Raw genomic sequence first — 18208 nt, 5'->3', positions numbered from 1 at the left:
ACATTTCATTCCTTACGAATATTTCAAACCCATCGTAGGACCGCATTTAAAATTGACAAATGATAATAATCAATTAACAATTTTGTTGCACAGATAACATCATTTGAATGCACAAAATATGCTTGATAAACAGGTTTAACCGTAGATTCATATTTTTGGTAATAGTCTGATGAATGTATTAATTGTAAATTCGCATACACATTTATGTAGTTTTACAAGTAACCCTGTATAATAACGAGGTAAGCAAGGGCAGCCCCATTCGATATCGTTGTTTTATTTAGTATTACGTTCTTAAAAAGCACTAGAACTGGCACTAGGCACTAAAATTGAATTTTAAGCACTTATACATGAAAAAAATCACTAGATCTAGTGCCGAAAGCACTAAGTTGGCAATACTGTAGATACTTACTACGATGTAGTTTTACGTACCTATTATTAATTTTATTTGAGAAGTATTACAATGTTGTAATATAAGGGACATAATAATAAAATTCATTTATTTATTATCTGTTAACTTTTTTTGCCACAATACATATCATCGTCATCATCATTTAACAAGCACCTCTATTGTATTATGCAAACAAATGATTTATTCAGAAACAAAACATACTATTTGTTAAGGAAAAAAAAATATGCACTAGTTGAAAATAATAATTAAAAACAGTTGTTTGTTCTGTAGTGTTCTGTGGCTAGGAATTTTATACCGTACTAGCATTGTCCTGTGGCTTGAGGAATATCAATTAATTCATACCTACCATACAATAAAAGCGTCTAGCATTTAGTAATAATGACACAGAGAAAATAATACTACGTAGTAGCGAATACCAACATAATGAGATGGAAATTAAATAGAATTAAGGTACTTTTGGTTGCAGTGTAATATTTGCAGTTCAGACAGAAGTGAATTTAAAACAAGTGAGTTTTGTTTGTCTGTTGTTTTCGCTACGTAGACTAATGAACGGTTTACGTGGGAACTAATGGGAATTTCAGCGGTGCCACAGAGTACAAAATCAGATACTAATTATATTTAAATTGATGTAATTTTTCTTATAGCGTGACTTGATGTAGAAATAGTTACATAGAGGAGAGATGTGTGTGATAAAAAATTGTAGTTATTTAAAGAAAGATGCAAAAAGTATTTTTTTAAACATTTTTAAAATTTTGTTTGACGAATTTCTACTAGTTATTTGAAGTGTAACAAATAATATGTTTCATCAAATGAATGTAAGTTCCTAGTATATTTTTAACTCTTAAAACAAACACTTTTCTATGATAGTTATTATTTTTCTTACCTTTGCTTTTATGCTGGGGCCACACTAACGTCTAACATCTAATGCCCTTTATCGCGATAATTATTCCGATAATTTTTAAGGCGTTAAGTGGGTGGCTACACTTGAACGGTCAACGTGAATGCCGATTGTTGGCGATAAAAACGGCGTTAATTTTACTAAAATTCTAGCAAGATGGACGTAGTGTGACCGCTTCATTGCGTTAATTCTCGCGATAAAGCTATCGCCTCGCCAAACGGCAATGTTAATGCCGTTGTTAAATAGCACTGGCTACACCTAAAGTTAACGTCCATTATCGCGTTAATTAATGGCATTTCCCGTTAGTGTGGCCCCAGCATTACAACTAACATTTTTACCACCAAACTTGTAATTTTCCAGTGACTGCATCTCGAGTTTCGTATCTGCGTTACCTACTCTGTGCCTCTTTTACCTTGTAAACCCAACTAATGGAGGTATGTCCAATTGACGTTCCCAATTCAGACTTGCACAAGTATGGAGCAGGTGTAAGTTATTGATGTCTTCAGTAATGGCCGTGTTGAATACTTTAGAGCTCTAGTTTTTATCTTGTTAACGATTTGAGCACAAACCCTGAGTTTTCAGGGAGTATTTTATAAGTAATACTTTATTTATAAGGGTAGAAGACAGAGTTGGCTTGATTCCTTAATTTTTACATTTTCAAGCAAATTTTTGTCTAATAATTTAACGGTTCATCTGTACAAGCTACAATACACCTACTATGGATATTATAAATGTACATTAATTTACTAGCGCAGCTTCGCCCGAGTGGTTAAAATAAATTCTAACTTTGACCACATCATTCAAACTTTTATGTGATAGTTGACAACCCTAGTAAACGCTAATATGAAAATTATATATTCCCGTTATCCGTTTACTGATCTTGCTTCCGCATTAAATAAATTGGCTCTAACGGAGAACTAACAATCGTTACCAGAATACAAACATTACATTCGTTCACAAATCCATTCGCAACGCGTGAAAAGTGCCCCGCATTGTTGGCTGTTTGCGGATTCCGTAGGGTTGTCTACGCATATGTTTAAGATAATTTTTTTTCTGAATTTCGTTTATATTACTGACACAACTTCGACGTATGGTTAAGGATTTTATTTCTTGACACAACTATTACCAACGAATGATTTCATTTAAAATAATTGAATATCGCTTTTAAATATGCTCTGAATGTATTTTGAAAAGTAACGAAACTAATAAGGATAGATATAGAGCAGGCTCCAAGGAGATGTTCGTTTGCAAAAATCGCGGACCTAAATCTGACTTCTGATATATATTGTATAGATCCCAGACATCCTATAGACAGATGTTGCCAACCAGTTTTGTGGTCCCCCTCCCCGCACCCCGGTAATTAAATATGGCATACAAATAAAAAAATAAAAATTTCCAAAACATGCCATGTGGGGTATCAAATGAAAGAGCTTATTGAGTAAATCACGAATATATAGCATACTATAACATTTCTTACACTTTCTCTAAGATTTTTTAGAAAGTTTACGAAAATGCTCCATTTTTGAGTTAACTTTAAACCACTATAGATTGAAAACTCATGAATATATTTTTTAAATTATTATTTTAAATAATTAACAATAGTCCTTTGTTTACGATTCAATAGTTCGTACAGTGAAATAGTTGCATGGGGGAGTGGGGGGAGCATTCAAAGATGGCGAGTATATTTTCAAGTTCATATAGTATATAGTTATTTTCATCAAATCCACCACATAGCTCACTTATACGAACTATAGAATCATAAACAATGGACTATTGTTAATTATTTAAAATAATAATTTAAAAAATATATTCATGAATTTTCAATCTATAGTGGTTTAAAGTTAACTCAAAAATGGATCATTTTCGTAAATTTTATAAAAAATCTTAGAGAAAGTGTAAGAAATGTTATAGTATGCTATATATTCGTGATCTACTCAATAAGCTCTTTCATTTGATACCCCACACGGCATGTTTTGGAAATTTTTATTTTTTTCTTTGTATGCCATATTTAATTACCGGGGTGGACCACAAAACTGGTTGGCAACATCTGTCTATAGGATGTGTGGGATCTATAGAATATATATCAGAAGTCAGATTTAGGTCCGCTATTTTTGCAAACGAAACTCCACTGAGAGTCCGGTCTAATAAGGATATTTACATTTATTTAATAATTGCATAATACATTACATTTCATAATACATATGTAACTAAGTTAATACACGATGTAGGTACAGCCATTTATCACATAATCCGGTTGATTTTTAACCGATAATTGAAGCAAAGAAATCTCAAAAGTCACTCTTCATCTTCCATACCGTGTATGTAGTATTACATACACACATACTACTATACACTACTTCCCTAATACACACAATTTATTCTCTATAATCGCACCCGGTCGAAACCCCTAGCCGGATAACAATGGCCGACCGATACCCGGCTTTGTTTTCACTTATCCGGGAGCCTCGCTCGTTACTCAAATAGCCGCCCCGCAGTTTCACCCGGTTATTGTTCCGATGCAGATTTTGAAAACCGGTAAGGTATTGGGTTTAACGATGTATCGTATCGTATTGCACTCGATGTTGTTTTAACAATTAAATATTTGGAATTATCCGGTTTATCTTAATGTTTGATGCTCAATGGTGCAAAATGTTTGACTGGATTTTCTCTTGAATAAGAATGAACTTTTTATCCGGGTGAACTCGGAGCTCGTGACTCATAGTTATAATTTTTTCTTATAAAAATTATGTATGTCGCAGTCATCTGGTTAAATCTATTATTTGATTGAATGACTAGCGGGTTCATTGAATAAGTCATTTAATTGTATGACTAGGCGGAACCGGCTCTGTAATTGAGATAAATATAACGTTATGGGTTACCAAACCTACGCAGTTTTCTTAAACTATTTTTGAATCACCAGGGCCTGTAGACAAAGTAACAACTACAAAACGATAACGAAGTTAGAAATCGCAAAAATGTATGGGATTGACATACGCCGCGTTAGATCACGTGGTCTATCTAATGTCAATCCCATACATTTTTGCGATTTCTAACTTCGTTATCGTTTTGTAATTGTTACTTTGTCTAAGGCCCCTGACTTTGTAATTGAACAATTCTGAACAAAATCAATTCTGAACAGAATGTAAAATATAATATAATAATTTTCGTTTGACTTTGGATAAAACAAGAAAACATTAGAGGTAAACTATAGTGTATTTTGGTTTCCACATTGAATCAAACCCACACTATCTTATAAAACTTAAGCTTTCATCAATAAAACAAAAAAAAGTCTAAAGGTGCTAGGAAATAAAAATCCTATCCTATTATGAAATAATAATAAAGAGACTTCACTATTTTATTAAATATTTTCTTGTGTTTCTGGCTAATTCTTTAAAAGACTGGAGAAGGAAAGCCTCAATAAAGTCCCTTGTAATGAAATTTCTCCTCTCAACAATCAATTTATGTAAAGTTTTTAGTACACAGAAAGCTATGCTATTTTATTGAGAAGCTATAATATATGGTAATAAAGCATTGGTGTTTAACTTCTTTGATTATTTTAAAAACTGCTCTCATTTATCACTTGTGAGGAGATTTAAATGGGCTTTGTCATAGAATTGTTGTATATCTCTTGATATTTATGTTTTTAGCTTTTTCACACTGGGTAGATGCCATCGCTTGTTAAGTACTCGGCGAAATTTGAAAACATCCAGTGTTCGATGGCACTGACAGATTGGTTATGGTTGTTTATTGTACCGTTTCAATAATACTACAAAATATAAAAATATATCTTAATTCAATCATCAAGTGGATGACGATAGGTACGTGAATAAATTTTATTTAATTTGTAACAACCCTACCAAAATCGGTAACAAATTTGTACGGATTGGTCTCTGTACATTTATTTACTTATGTTATAAATTATTTCTGTTCAATTCTTAGTTAATGTCTTTAGAAATGAGCAAATGCAGGGTTAAATATATTATATTGAAAATATAGCTTTGTAATAGCTTTCACTGGAAATAAATCTTAATGAGACTAGACAGCCATTTTTACATCTTTTTAAGCATTGAATGGAACGAAACCCTTTGACTGCTTTTGCTTTTTTAATGAGAACATACTAAACATTAATTAAAATTATTTTTTTATAATTTTAATTTAAATGCATACGATTGTTTTACCGTATGCAAAGCTTGGATTTTAGGATTGAATTTTCATTTAAAAGTTGCTTTGATGGATAAATATTGAAAACGTTTGCAAAGAACTAAAACTATTGTTATAAAATCATCCAGTTTAACCTATATTGAATATTCGATCTTTCTTCAAAAGAATACCAAATATGTACAAGCAAATGAATTTACTCCATTTATCAAATTTGGAAAATATATACGAATTTCGGGTAGGTATGTTACGGATGCATTTTTCTGCATGAATGATGCATCACTGACTAATTTTCTGACTAATTTGTACTGAAACTGTACGTCGCTTTTATTAATCTGGCGCTGGCCAATGTACGAAGGAATCAACTTGATTGTAGCAACATTTTAGCCCCCAAGAAAATAATAGTTGAAATGTGTGTTTCTTATTTTAGGCGAATAAGAACTATTTTCGAATGCAATAGTGATATTATTATATTATCGGTTCCCTTGTTGTTTGTGGGAAATTATTCAATATAGACCGGGAGATACTGACACAAAATTTCGAGTCATTTGTAACAGGATGGCGGTTCTACAGGGTTCTTAGTACGCAATGACAAAAAGAAAAATGATGGTGTGAACGCTGGTACCGGCGGCTTAGTCGCGTGGGCGTTAGTCGAACTCGTTGGAAAATAGCGAAAGTCAAACGATTTGTAACAGTATGGCACTTATTTTTCCTGTAAGTTTGAGGATCAACAAATATAAATACAAAATTTCAAAGATCTAGGTGTTGGAAATCTTCACTTATATAAATTAATAATAAATTTATTTTTCAAGTATGACAGCACTTTTTCCCCCTACTAGAAGTATGGCAAATATAATAATGGTCACATTTTATCAAATACTCTCCAAAAAGCCAAATGCAATACTGGTACAAAAAGATAGGCGAAATAAAAAAATATTGCAGATTTTCGGCGGTATGGCGACCATTTGGAATCGTCCGAAAAGTATGGCATGGCGATTTTCGTAAATGGCTGCACGACGATGGTTACCTGTGCAAAAGTTAGCTTGGTACAAATGGTTGAATAATTGTTTTTTTTAAATCAACACATTCGCGTCGGTATGGCGGGCTGTAAGTCATACCGGAAAAGTATGGCATGACACTACCGCCTACTTCTTTTTTATGGGCTATCGGTAAATTCTAAAATTTTTGTGTTACAAATCGTTTGACTTTCGCTATTTTTTCGACGAGTTCGACTAACGCCCACGCCACTAACCCACCGGTACCAGCGTTCATACCATCATTTTTCTTTTTGTCATTGCGTACTAAGACCCCTGTAGAACCGCCATCCTGTTACAAATGACTCGAAATTTTGTGTCAGTATCTCCCGGTCTAAAATGTAAGGCAGGTACCTAATTATAGGGAATTTTAAACTATGCCCTTATTTTGTTAGTGATCCCTTTTAATATTTATATTTATACATATATATCTCTTGATCTATAAACCTTAAATTAATTATTTGATTTATATTAACGTGTAATTTATTATAACCCACAATCGTACACGAATATAATAAAATAATAATTTCAGCTTTTTGTATCTAGAAACGCTTTTGAAGGTAGATAAGCATTTATAAAATTGCTACGTGAAAATGGATGACAGTTTTTTATTAATTTAACATTTTTTTTTATAGTGCATTTTGGATGAAATATTAGTTTTTGTGCATTTAGATTCCTTGAGTTTATTCTAAAATTATCATAGGAATTAAATAAAAATTCTTGAGCTAATTAAACTTTAAATAAGTTTTAACACTTATTTATAGTTAAATTAATGAAACTAAACTATAAAACATGAAGGAGTAATATTGATTATCAAAGCTAAAATCCATGATTTCATACCAGTTATATAAATGTCTTACCATAACATAATATTTGTTACGATTTCCCCTAAATTCATAAAAAAATCTTAAGAAATTCCATCTCCATGTTAACAACATCTTGGCTGTAATTTAAATCGTCGCGCGCTCCACAATAGAATTTTCACAAATGAAAATATAAAAGTGGACTCCACATTATTTAGCTCGAGCGGGCGTTAATTCAGTGCCCATATTGAGTTTTAAATAAGCCTTCGTACTTTAAAGACTCTTTAAAAGCCCCTTTCCATGAGTTTTTACATGAGTTTCTGAGCTTTTATGTCCGGTGTGCAGTGGTAATTACGGTCAGCGAAGTATAAGTTATTTTTAATATTGCACGCCTCATAAGCGAAGCGTTGAGGTGGGTACTACTGTCACTTCGCGCAAAACATCTGATTTTTCAAACTTAAAATGTCTTTATGTATCATACATTAAAATAAAAAAATAATAAAAATCTTTATTGACATAATAATTGTACAGGTCTAGATAATGAATCCTTCGACTCCTGAACTAGTTAAAACTGTGTCTCAGGAGCCAGAGGCTTCTCCCAATATTGATCATAGTATTATGTCTATAAACTAAGCTAAAAGCTCTAAAATAACAAAAATAAAGACAAGGTAAGTTAAATTTATACGTAAGCGCATTTGTGTATATCTAGATGAATGTGAGTGAGTGTGTGTGTGTGTATGTGGGTGTGTGTAGGTGTGTGAGAGTGTGTGCGTGTGTGCGTGTGTGCGTGTGTGAATGAGTGAGTGTAGTTGTGCATAAATGTTGTAATTTATAAACATTTTCTGTTGATGTGATTTATTATATACAATTTTTTTTTTTATCTATACTATGTTGTTAAAAGATCCCTTAAAATAATTTCAGTATCGTCGTAGTCAAAGTTCTCAAGCCAGGTGAGTATTAAGTTTTTTATTCCATTATTGTTTACTTTTTTCAATTTTAATTCTTTATTTATAATATTGTACAGGTGCGGCGCAACTACATTGTAGTGCTTTTGTGCGAATCTTGATTTCGTTATCGGAAATGGGCAACGGTCCACACGCTTGGTACTTTCAGGTAAGTAAGGCACGTCCTTTTTATGATAGCGTCTCAGGGTTTCAAATATGAAAAGCTTTCTGATACTTAAAACTCTGGCTTTTTTATAAACCTCACTTGTGGGATGACTGAATGGTAGATGAAGGCAGACTTTAAGAATTGCTCTCTGGGCACGCTCAGCTGTTATAAGGAGCGATTTGGATGCATTGCCTCAAGCACATATACAATACCTTATTAGACATTCGCACAAGGATTTATAGGTTTCTATTACTAATTTTTGTTCTGCGACAGATCTCAAAGTTTTAAAAATATAAATTAGTTGACGAACTCTAGAAGATAAAGTGGAAATATGTGAAGTCCAATTCAAATTGTCATCGATCTGAACTCCAAGATATTTAATAGAGTGAACACGCGAGAGCGTAGCACAGTTGCAGCTTCCGATATGGTTACCACGATTACATGGGTGAGTGTGTATTTTAAGAATCGTGTCTTCACTAGCGGCACCTTTTGATGTAATACTATAACACATATATTTCGTTTTGCTAGTATTGATAGTGAGTAAGCTATTTTCCAACCAACTAGTCACTACGGAAAGGCAATCTTCAGCAAGTTTTGTTACAGTTGACCAAGTCTTATCATGGACGAGTAAAACAGTATCGTCTGCGAACATGAAAAGATCAAGTCCACGTAAGGTAATACAACATAGGTCATTTATATATACAAGGAAGAGGGTAGGTCCTAATGTACTTCCTTGAGGAACGCCAAAAGTGCACTCTGAGCATTCACTTTCAAGACTATCAACCCTAACACGTTGCGTCCTAGCTGTCAAGTAATCTGTAAACCAATCAAGTGCGAGTCCCCTCACACCTACATTCTCTAGCTTTGATAAAAGGATAGGAATGGAGACAGTATCAAAAGCCTTTTGTAAATCGAGGAACACTCCTATACATTTGAACCCATTATCAAGATAGTGAACGATTTTTGAAGTCAAAGAGAGAATAGCATCTTCGGTTGACATTCGTTCTCTAAAGCCAAACTGATTACTATTAAGTATGTTATTTTTCTCGAGATACTTTACTAATCTTTTTTTAGCTAATTTTTCTAAGATCTTTGATAAATTTGAAAGTAAAGAAATGGGTCTATAATTGGTTGGGTTACTTTTGTCTCCACTTTTATGTATTGGACTGACAATAGCCTTTTTAAACGCTGAAGGAAAAACCCCACTGTCAAAACTGAGATTGCATAGAAATGCAATTGGCTCGACAAGAAAATTAACAAATTTTATCAATAGATTTGCGGAAATGTTATCCCATCCTGGAGCGCTATGTGGTTTTAAGCTAAGTATGACATTTCTGACTTCTACCAGATCTGTAGGAAGAAGAGACATAGAATTAAGCGGTGAGTTGGTTTTTTTACAGCGAGCAGCGAGATCACTTTGCGTGGTATTCATTTTTTGCAATGTTAAATTTGCCAGCGTACCACCAACCGAGGTAAAGTATGAATTTACATTATTGAGTGACATAACTGGATCATCACATGACTGTAGAAGTTCATTTGTAGAATCTTTACGTTTATTTAAATTACACACATCTTTAATAACTTGCCATGTTTTTCTCATATTTCCCTTACTTTTAATAAGTTTATCTTTGTAGTATTCCCTTTTCAGTGTTTTAATTATGTTATTGCAGACATTTCTATATTTAATGTATTTATCCCTAAGGTTTTCATTCTCTGGTGACTTTTTAACCTTTATATGTAACTTATTTCTCTTCCTAATACATTGGACTACCCCTCTTGTGATCCAAGGTTTTAAAGGTTGATGCTTTCGCTTTTCTGTTTTTGTTTGAATATTACAGCTTATTAAAGACAATAGTTTATCTATAAACAAATTAGCAGCGACATTTGCGTCACAAGTTTCATACAAGTCTTGCCATGATTCTTCTAAAAAAGATTTTTCCAAACCTATATAGTCAATAACCGATTTCTTAGTAGAAGACTGGCCTCCACAGTGGTTTTTGACATTTGCACCAGAAATATAAAGTAAAATGGGAGAATGATCAGTGATTACTTGTTCAAAGACAAGTGTTTTCCATACATTAGAGCACTTTATCATGAAGTGATCGAGGCATGATGATAACCTCGTCGGTATGGTAATCCCTTGAATGAGTCCATGCATGGCAAGCAGGTCTAGATAATTTTGCACAGTTTGTGAATGGATTGATAGTGTATCTATATTTATGTCACCCGTAAAAATAACATTTCTGGAAGAGACTGTTTTTAGAGTATTGTCAAGTGATTCTAAATAGATTGATGTATTGCGAAAGGATGGAGGTCGATATGAGCATATTAATGTATAATCAGGTTCAATGTTGATGACAAGACAATTCCCTTCCAAAAATAAGGGTTCATAAGCACGAGATTTGATTTTTTGACATTGCACTTGTAAGATAATACATACACACACATATTAAGAAAAAACACTATTTTTAACGTTCATGATATTTTTGATGTCATTTTTGTTATTTAAACTAGTTAAAAAACAGTTTAAAAAAGTTCTGTCTTGGACGTCCGTGTGTCTGTATGTGCGGATCCTTTTTCTTGTTAACACGATAGCGACCGAAATACTTTACTAATCGAGTCTTTTTTTTCTCTTACGCTTGAGTATGCTCAGGAATAGAACCCTTTCATTTTTCAGGGTCTGATTCGATGTGGTTTAATTGTTATTAAATAAACAAAAATAATAATTAATAAATATTTATTAAAAAAAAAATTATGAGGCGTGCACTTTTGGATTTTCCAAATTATTTCATATTATAATTTTGTATCGTAAATGTTTTTTTTAATCTTACCTGGGTAAAAGTACACGTTGTTATATTGTTAATCCGGCTTATGTTTCTAACTTATAGAAGAGTAATCATAAATTAAAAGTAAATGTATGGGGTAGTTACTAAATATTTCAATGTGATAAGAAAATGTCTTTGAGATCTTAACTACATGTTTTTCTTTTAATTTTGTGCAGGAACTAAAAAGTCTGAAGTTAATGCTATGAATTTATTAATGAAGATTAATTATACGAATTATAATATGTCGGCAAAACTCAAATACGTTTTAATATATTAATTTATTGTAATGTAACAAAGTTACCGATAATTAATTAGTGATTTAGAATCGTAAACGTGCGAAAATCGTTACAAACCACGCGCCATATAAAGACTTGGGCGTTGCACTTATAAAAATAAAATCCATTCAAATTTATACCTAAAGTTAATTGGATAAAGTCTAAATTATTACGACACTTAAAACCTTACAATGTTTCCATTAAAACAAAAACGTGTCCGAGATCTTTAATGTTTATTCTGAATCGCAAAAGGTTCGATTTTATGGTCTATCAAAATTAACGATATGAATGGATATATTATATCGTCCGATATTATCCATTGTAAAATGAGTTATGACAGCTTATGAGCATTCTTTGTGTAATTTATTGTGAAATAAACAATTTACAATGCAATTAAAATCGACAAGTATATTCTTTGAGTTCGATAAACTATAGGCTGTGAAAATGACTTCGTATTTAATTAAAAATTCTCTCTCGATGTGCTTTTGTGAAAATGAAGTAATCATTGATGCACCTGAATATTAAGGTTAATAGTTAGTGGTATCTACATACAATTGTTGTATTTATAAATAATTGATTATAAATTATAATTAATAAAGTAAAGAAGAAAAGTCTTTCTGTTAGCCCCCCTTTTTGTTCACTTCATAGAAGCACATGTCTCCTAAAATGATTTAGGATATTACCCTCAACCAATATAAGATAAATTATCTGTGCCCTCAACATTAACCTGAGTCCATAAAAAAGTTCTATACATGACGCTTGTAATAAAGCATATTGCAGACTGGTAGCTATAAAAACATTGCAAAGTATTCTTAACATTTTTGTATAAAATAAAGTATTTATAGAAGATATAATTTTATTATTACGACAAGGAAACTGTTCAGAAACACAGCAACACAGTAATATTGCATTAATGACTTAATCCACAACGTAGAGACGTTACGAGTCAAATCGTGGTTATCGATAAAATTCATTAAATTCAACGGGAAATTTATTATATATATGTATGAACTAAAAATGAAATAATGTATTGTATTTTTAAAGACGCTATCTTATTAAACAGTAAAGATGGATGTAAAAAGTAATAATGATTTTATTTATTTATTTATTTATCATTACATCAATTACCTTTACAGGCTTATGTTAGTGAACTTAGCAGATCATTTTTAGCAGATCAAAAAAAATGTGAGTTCTTATCGCGTGCAGTTGAGTTCTACAGTTCCTGATACTTTTTAGAAATAGTTCTGGCGTTTTTACCTTAAAAAACGACATTTGAAAAAATAATCTGCCAACTTCCCGTAGCAGATCAAAAAAAAATGTGAGTTCTTATCGCGTGCAGTTGAGTTCTACAGTTCCTGATACTTTTTAGAAATAGTTCTGGCGTTTTTACCTTAACAAACGACATTTGAAAAAACCCGACCTGGACCCGGCTTAACGTGATGCTAAGACGTAATGCTACGACGTGATGCTACGACGTGATGCTACGGCGTGATGCTACGCTGTGATGCTACGGCGTGATGCTACGGCGTAATGCTACGGCATGTGTTACGGTGTGATGCTACGGCGTGATGCTACGGTGTGATGCTACGGCGTGATGCTACGGCGTAAAGCTACGGCGCGATGCTACGGCATTATGCTACGGCATGATGCTACGGCATGATGCTACAGCATGATGCTACGGCATGATGCTACGGCATGAAACTACGGCATGATGCTACGGCATGATACTACGGCGTGATGCTACGGCGTGATGCTACGGCATGATGCTACGGCATGGTGCTACGGCGTGATGAAATATGACATAAATAAATTTCTAGTGTTTCATTTTACGCGAGTATTTCTAAAAAGTATCAGGAACTGTAGAACTCAACTGCACGCGATAAGAACTCACATTTTTTTTTGATCTGCTACGGGAAGTTGGCAGATTATTTTTTCAAATGTCGTTTTTTAACCCATTGACCACCGAGCGGCCCTATCGGGCCGAGACACAATAGATTTTCTATTGTGTCTGTGATCCGAGGACTGACGGATTAAGGTAAAAACGCCAGAACTATTTCTAAAAAGTATCAGGAACTGTGGAACTCAACTGCACGCGATAAGAACTCACATTTTTTTTGATCTGCTAAAAATTATCTACTACGGGAAGTTGGCAGATCATTTTTTCAAATGTCGTTTTTTAAGGTAAAAACGCTAGAACTATTTCTAAAAAGTATCAGGAACTGTAGAACTCAACTAGTTTTAAATAACACAAATTATAAAATGTAAAACTATCGATAAAATACATCGACCGCAATACAACCCTAAGCTTGTAAAAATCCGCAAACCGCTTTAAAGGGGCTGTTTTGCAATCGTAAAACATCGACGCCTCAAAGTTGCCGCCTGCAGGCTAATGAATGGCTAACAAGCGGCTTATACCCCTTCGATCGTGGTTTATATTACAATTATTATTAGAACACGTATAGAGAACAACTAAGTAAAGGCTTTTTTTTATTAAGGACTAAAAATAATTATGGTTATTTTGGGAAAAGTGCTTCGATTGAGGCACTTTAATTATTATGGTAAAAAGACAAATATTTCACATAGTACAAACTGTATTTCGTTTTTCGGGGTGAGTGGCTTATAAAACTGTTTCGATTGTGTACAATAGAGCCTGCAGGCTCTTAATATTAGTCATTGTTAGAACACGCATAAAAACAACAATTTAAATGCTCGTTTTTGGTTCATAAAGCTTTATATCAGAAATAATTACGGCTATTTTGAGGGAAGTGGCTTATACCCAACCTTATACCACTGATTCGAATCATACTACACATAAACCTAAACTATTCCAACCTGTCACATTGAAAATACATTTTTAATACAGAATTTTATTCTAATGAATGGTTAATACCTAATTTTCCTGGAACTCCTGATTGCCCTAGTGACAGTCTCTTCCTTATGGAATAAATGAAAAATATGTCACAGTAAAATAAATCTTCGATAACGTTCAAATATATCTAAACGTTGAGGTAATCGGATATAAACAGGAATAAGGAAATGAAATGCAACTTCCCTTCAAACGGGAACTTTACATACATAGGTAGGCTAATAACGCGAGAAAACTAGCGTTATTTCCGATATTAAATCGAATTTCAATCGAAGAGAGCTTTAAGGATTTATCCTGACCATAATTTATTGATGCTTCGCACAGGTAAGTGTATAAAATGTTTCGGATATACATATTTAGATAGATATATTTGGAGGGTGTTTAAACAATTGTTTGTAAAACGATGAATTTTGACTAAACTGATGTCCGTGTGGTCCTCGATTCAATTCCAGCTGGAGACGAAGAAAAAAATATGTCTCGGCTAGCAAGATGTACAGAAGAATCACCCACTTTTCCTTATAAAATCGATCAGAGAAATGAAGTGTATCTGCTTCCTACCCTACCAGGAGACACGGGACCACACTTTAAACGAAAACATCATCATCTTACTCCACACTTACTTAAAATTTTAAATGACACTAAACATATTATTAATACAGGTGCACAAATAAATAGCTATGAAATTTTAAAACAGACAACGACATTAAAAATTTAAAACCACTAGTAACTCCAGCTTACATGAATACACAATAAACCACTGTAAAAACAGTTATTTTTATTCTAATTCTAGGGTATTATCGATCAGTCGTTAACTATTAATACGTCGCAACTCGCAAGTCAACTGAAGACAAGTCTAGCATGTCGCGTGCACTATGTTTTATTTAATCTAGCCCAGTATCGATGCAGTGCTATTAAAAATGTATTAATTCAATTGGCGTTCGAGGAAATAAGTCTATTGTTACGAGAATTGTTACGTTCTTAAGAGTTTTAGTTCGTTCTGAGATTAAGGCAGCTTTTGTATTATATGTAGTTTAGATCTAGTGTATTTAGTGACTTAGGACAAAAAGTGTTGGTTAAATTCTCGTTTCTGGTTATGATTTATTGTGTGACTAATATTTCACTGTAGGATTTGTATGTTCAAATCTATAGATACTTAATATCTATAGCTGAAGAGTTTGTTTGTTTGTTAGTTTGTTTGAACGCGCTAATCTCAGGAACTACTGTCCGATTTGAAAAATTCTTAGTGTTAGATAGCCTGGTGATATCGAGGAAGGTTATAGGCTAAATATCATTATTATCATTACGCTAAGACCAAAAGGAGCGGAGCCACGCGGGTGAAACCGCGAAGCGCAGTAATAGATAATTAAGTAATTTTTAAGAGTTATTATTAGCGGATGCCATTCAACATATACGTTCTAAAATCTTAAATACACGATTGTTGTTAATTCCACAATCCCACCCGCATTAACAAATATGTAGCTTAGATTAGCCTTTAGTATTATCAACAACGTATCATTTGCACGTGTCGTATGTCCCGTTTCGCAATAATTTTAACAATAGCGTCGCAAACATCTGATTATTTTCATACCCATGGAGCTTCCTTGCTCTTAGTGACTCACTACGACTGGGAGGTCGCCGCGGGTGGCCGTATCAAAACCAACATCTCTTGACCTCCCAACCCCCCTCCCACGTGAGCAACAAAGCACGCACGCAGAACATTCCCTTCCATTGCAATAGCTCATCTTAAACTGGTCATTTAAACCCGTTGTTCAAGCTATCATCGAAATCTTGGCAAGCTTTTTCGCGATTTATGCTCAAAGAATTATAGCCTTAGTTTCGTACGTGGATAGTCTTGTTTTTGCGTATGATAAATAAATCTTGGGAGAAACTCCGCTCGGATAATTACTGCATTTCGTCGGCTACTGTCATTTGTGAAATATGATAACCTAATGGGTATTTCTTAGATGGTTTATGTTATTTTACGAAGAAATCTTGTTGGATTGTTTTATGTGATTTAAAAATACATTCTTGCTTTGAATTCTGAACAAGTAGATAAATTTATATGTGTCTACGTTAGTGTTATTCTAATAGATAGAAGTTGTTTATTTTATCAATCATCACATCTTTTTCGGTGCATTTGTTAAAATCACAAATTATTCATAACTAAGTTTAAATAAATATAGATAATAAATATCTTTTAAAAAAGCACTATGTATTTGAAAAATTATTTTTATTAATCAGACATTATTTACATAAGCCAAAATTCAAAATATACAACTCCATTTAAAAATACTTTAAAAGTCACTTAATATATGTAACAGTTTGAAAGGCAATATGGCGGATGAGTGTATGATGACAGTTGACAGAGGATTTGGCGGGAAACGCGCTTTCAGGCGCGAAATTGTACTTTTTCAGAGCTGACGTGACCCACGTGTAACCTCTGTGAAGATAATAAGAAAAATGGAGATTTTGTTTCATGCTAGGTATATGAGATACTTACATGGGTGATATATTGAAGTTTATTAGGATGAAGTCTTTTCAAATTACATAACGTGGTGTTTATAAGTGTCGTATTTAAAACATACTAAGTATAATAAGTTTTATATTCAAACTCAAACTCAAACATTTATTTATTCAATTAGACTTCTTTTAGAAGCACTTTCGAATCGTCATTACATATTTTTAACATTTACCACCAATTCGGAAAGCAGTAGTTATCTATGGAGAAGAACATGCAAGAAACTCCATAGTTGATTGATTATTGATAAGTTTATAAAATTTCAGTTTTCGTGAAGCATTTTGAATTTGATAATAAGTTTTTTCACATCTAAACGATTGCTTACAAGAACATAAGTGAAACATTTTAATAATAACGAACTTTACAATAGAAAAAACTCTAAAACACGGTGTATGTTAACAACTCTTAGATTAAACGGTTCCCCGCAGAGAATGTAATATTCCGAAGAATAAAGTGGCCGTATAAATCATTCACAGGCCAGCGGTTTCCTTCCCCCAGGTTCAAGGTTTGGGACTATGTACTTTTATGTGATTTAAAAAAATTGCAGCCTTAATATTATATGGTTGTAATTTATGGCAATATAACAGGCTATTATTAAAGATATTTGATAACAGCTGTTGTCCGCAAGTTCTATTGGATAAGGTAAAAATATGTAAATGTTATAATAATATATCACTAACACTACATAGTATAAAAGAAAATCACTTTCTCTGTCCCTATTGAGTCAATTATGTATGCCTATATCGTTAAAACTACGAATGTGAAACGATTTTGATGCGGTTTTTTTAATATACCTAATGTGATTCAAGAGAATGATTTTAGTAGGTATATAATTTTTTAAGTTTTAGACAAAGCGGGCAAAGCTGCGGGCGGAAAGCTAGTTATATTAACCTTTAACATTTTCAATCAATTTAGTGAAAACCAAATCGGTTTAGTCGTTCCAATTTAGATGATCCCGAAATAACAGATAGACAGGCAAATAAAGTAAATTAAAATAGATGTCAATAACGCCAATGGATTAAAAAAAGAAACAGTTTTTTGTATTTTTAAGAGAAAATTTATTTAGTTTGAAAGATCAGTTTAAAGTGCAATACGGTGTTAGTTTTAATAATTTAGTGTGAGATGTTGTTTAAAAATTAAAAAAAAACCGTATTTAGGAGCATACAAATAATGAATATAATTTCAAGAAAATGTATAAAGTTTCACCATTAATTTTGTTTTTTAAAAAGTGTGTGTGTCTACATCCCTCATACATCGTAAATTCCTTAGCATGAAGATTTCTTTGATTGTGTAAAAAAAAGCCTTTACATTC

The sequence above is a fragment of the Colias eurytheme genome, chromosome 24 (assembly GCF_061535395.1).
Source record: "Colias eurytheme isolate Ceu_HAF_F1 chromosome 24, ilColEury1 Martin Lab GWU primary, whole genome shotgun sequence".
In the NCBI taxonomy this organism is placed as follows: domain Eukaryota; kingdom Metazoa; phylum Arthropoda; class Insecta; order Lepidoptera; family Pieridae; genus Colias; species Colias eurytheme.
This window is presented reverse-complemented; position numbering follows the sequence as displayed.